The following is a 3671-nucleotide window of genomic DNA, read 5'->3' as shown; positions in this document are numbered from 1 at the left end:
TGGGATGAGGGGAGGGGAAGGGAGGCTCAAGAGGCAGAGGATATACAGATAATTACATGATTCGTGTTGTTGTATGGCAGAACTCAACAACATTGAAAAGCAACTTTCCTCCAATTATAAAATAAATAAATAAAATACATACAAAAAGAAAAATCCTGGGAGGTGACTAGTGGAAAATAAAAGCTGGGGCACCCTTGAAACTGACCTGTATACATATACAGAATGACAATAACAGCACCAAGAACAAAGAAGGAACTGGAGCTATACTGGAACAAAGTTGCTGTATTTTACCAGAATTAAGTTAGTATTAACATGAAATGAATTGTAGTAAGATGTATATTGTAATCCCTAGGGCAATTACAAAGAAAATAACTTAAAAAACTAGAGTTAAAAAGTGAATTGATTTGAAAGCATCATCTAACCAGTTAATGGGAGTGGAGACAATTCACCTGCCTACCTTAGTTTCTGTCTGTGTCAGTTCAGGACAGTCATGCCAGCCACACATCCTCACTTAGGTTCTGACCTCCCATCTTACATTTGACTTAGTTCTCTGGAACACCCAGTATACTGCAGCTACTTATGTAACCAGCAGAAGGAGCAAGCCCCTTTGGGCCTTCCTGGATAGACTCCTCACTATCCTTTGCTTTAGCTTCTCTCTGAAGTACCTAGATAATATTGGGTTGGCCACAATATTCATTCAAGTTTATGATATGGAAAAACCCAAATGAACATTTTGGCCAACCCAGTAGTATCTGGTGTATATTTCCTGAGTTGTTTTAAAGGTGCTAAAACCACCACCAAAGAAGATGGTGGTTAACAACTTGGTAACCATGAGCACATAACCCTCAGGCTTCCTGGAGCTCAAGGACTGATCATGTTAACTCCTGTGACACTGCCCTGTTACCTTAGCATCAACCAACCAGAGAACTGTGCTCAAGCTGATCACATACCCTGTGACTCCCCTTCCTTACCTGGCCTTTAAAAATGCTTTCTTGAAACTCATCAGGAGTTTAGGTTTTTGAGTATTAGACGTCCCAGGCTCCTTCTCTGGCACTTTACAATAAACACTTCACAGCAAGTCAGAGTTACCAGATTGGCTTTATTGCACGTGGGCCAGTGGACCCAAATTTGGTTCAGTAACACTTGGCCTCTGGCCAAAATTAGAAAATCTGCTGTGGCTGGGGCTGTTCATTCTCTATTGTTCCCCTCCCCCAAGCAGGCCATGAACTTGGCTACCTCTTCCTGGAGCTGAAGGGCTCAGCAGTGATATCAGAAAAAGTCAGGGTGCTTTGGGGAAACTTGAGCATCACAGGATTTTCCATCTACTTTTAGTGCAGTAGAACCTAGGGGAGGCCTTGCATCATATTTCAATGCACTGACTGTAGCCTCCTGCATTTCCTATGGTCCTGTTATTCCAGAAGATGAGCTGTACTACTGTTCCTTCTACCTCGTATACATACACACCATTCCCCTTCCCACAGCCTCCTTTCTTCACCCCCAAAGCTCACATTTTATGTTCTAACATATCAAACTCTCTTCTGCCCCATCTTATTCTTCTCCATCAGAAGGACAATATTTGGGTTTATCATACTTTGCTTGGGCTAAGTGATTCCAAAAGCCCTGTTTTTCCATTCATCATTATTCCTGTGTTTCTAAGACTTTATCTTGTATGGGAATCATCTGGGGAGCTTATTAAGATGCAGATTTTGGCTTAGTAGGTCTAGGGGGGAGCCCAAGACTGTATTTCTAATGTCAGCTGGAGAAAAAGACACAACCTAAAAGTTGTGAGTTCAGTTTTATTTTGTGACTTTGTTGAGGACTTCAGCCTGGGAGGACAGCCTCTCAGATAGCTCTGAAGAACTGTTTTGAAGAGGTAAGGGAGGAGACAGTATTTATAGAAGTTTTTTGCAGGGAAAAAAGAAAACATGTGTGGTCAAACATCAAAAGATTACAGCTAATCACAAAACCAGTCATCTCAAGTTAATAATTATCCCTTAGATATGCATCTTATCTATCTAGGGCCAGTATCCAAAGTGCATAAGGCTTCCTATTTTTCTCTATTCTGAATTCCATTCAAGATGCACCATGGTGGGGAGGGCCACTGCAGTGGCTAATGGATTGATTCTTGTTGACTAGGATGGCAGCAATGTTCCCTGTCCACACTAATACGGTCCCAGGACATGGGATGTTGCTGTTCAGTGGACTGTACTTTGAGTAACTGAGTTCCAGACTTTGGAGCAAATATTGACATAACATTCTTTAAGGGTACTGAAATAAAAGAAATGAAAAATAAAACTAAAAACTATTATAAGAAAAACATTGAATCAGGGTAATTGACTTCAGAATGTAAATTTTTAAACAAAACTTTCAGTGCTAGCATGTTTGTGTGTGTGTGTTTTGTCTAGGTTCTATTATCATCCCTGGCACCTTGCATCTCTCTTTCAACAGAATTTAATATTATACTGATTCCTCTTGAAGCCCTTCCAAAGGAGTATATTGATTGAGGTAACAAAAATAACTCATTGCATTCATCCACCCTGCCATCTGTACAATCATTTTTTTAAGCTTCCAAACCACTACCTCTTCATCCATCCAATGGTTCCTAGAGTCTACTAAGACATGCCAATGCTTTGAAGGATGTAGGTGTTAATGAGACAATTTGTGCTCCCAAGAAATTTCATCTTTGGTGGAGATGACACAATTCTTAAGATATATTCTGAAGGACAGTATTGATGTAAAGCCTTAAATGTTGTCAGAGTGCTAGTTAAGGAGTTAGCTGAAAACTTGGGTCATTCATGATCAGACCATTCAACACACAATATTTTCAACAATACAGACAAAACAGAATTTTATTTTCTGGCTAATACAGCTTTTCAGATTTTTCTCCTGCCTCTTTGCACAAAGGATCAATTTGAATTAAAAAAGAAATCCAAATTCTACCTACTTTGTTTTCAGAAAGATACATTCTTTTCTATAACACAGGCAAAAATGAGAGGAATTGGCAGGGGTGTCTTTAAGGAGGTAGTGATTACCAGTATAGAGAGTAGTGTCTGTTGATTTATTTGAATCAGGAAGCTTTATAGAGACTGCAATAACTCTGGGGATGCTTCCAGTTTGGAGTGCAGGGGTAGAATTGCAAAACTTTAGAAGGGACTTTTTAAAGTTCATATTACCCATTGCCTCCCAGATTGGCTAAGTCAAACATCCTATTAGAGGTATTGGGTTGGTCAAAAATATACTTTGGGTTACGGAAAAACCCAAACAAACATTTTGGCCAGTCCAATATACCTAGGATTTCTATTCTTAGTCTCTCCCTCCCAGACAAATCAGTATATGCTAGCAGTGACTCTACTAGTATTTTCATTAAGGCAAATCAATTTTAAAAATTCGTATGTATTTGATGGTGATGATCAATCAGTTCAGTTCAGTTCAGTCGCTCAGTCGTGTCCGACTCTTTGTGACCCCATGAATCGCAGCACGCCAGGCATCCCTGTCCATCACCAACTCCTGGAGTTCACTCAGACTCATGTCCATCGAGTCAGTGATGCCATCCAGCCATCTCATCCTCTGTCATCCCCTTTTCCTCCTGCCCCCAATCCCTCCCAGCATCAGAGTCTTTTCCAATGAGTCAACCCTTCACATGAGGTGGCCAAAGTATTGAGTTTCAGCTT

The sequence above is a fragment of the Oryx dammah genome, unplaced genomic scaffold, assembly GCF_014754425.2.
Source record: "Oryx dammah isolate SB20612 unplaced genomic scaffold, SCBI_Odam_1.1 HiC_scaffold_28, whole genome shotgun sequence".
NCBI lineage: Eukaryota > Metazoa > Chordata > Mammalia > Artiodactyla > Bovidae > Oryx > Oryx dammah.
The sequence above is the reverse complement of the archived record's forward strand: the minus strand, read 5'-3'. Positions refer to the sequence as shown.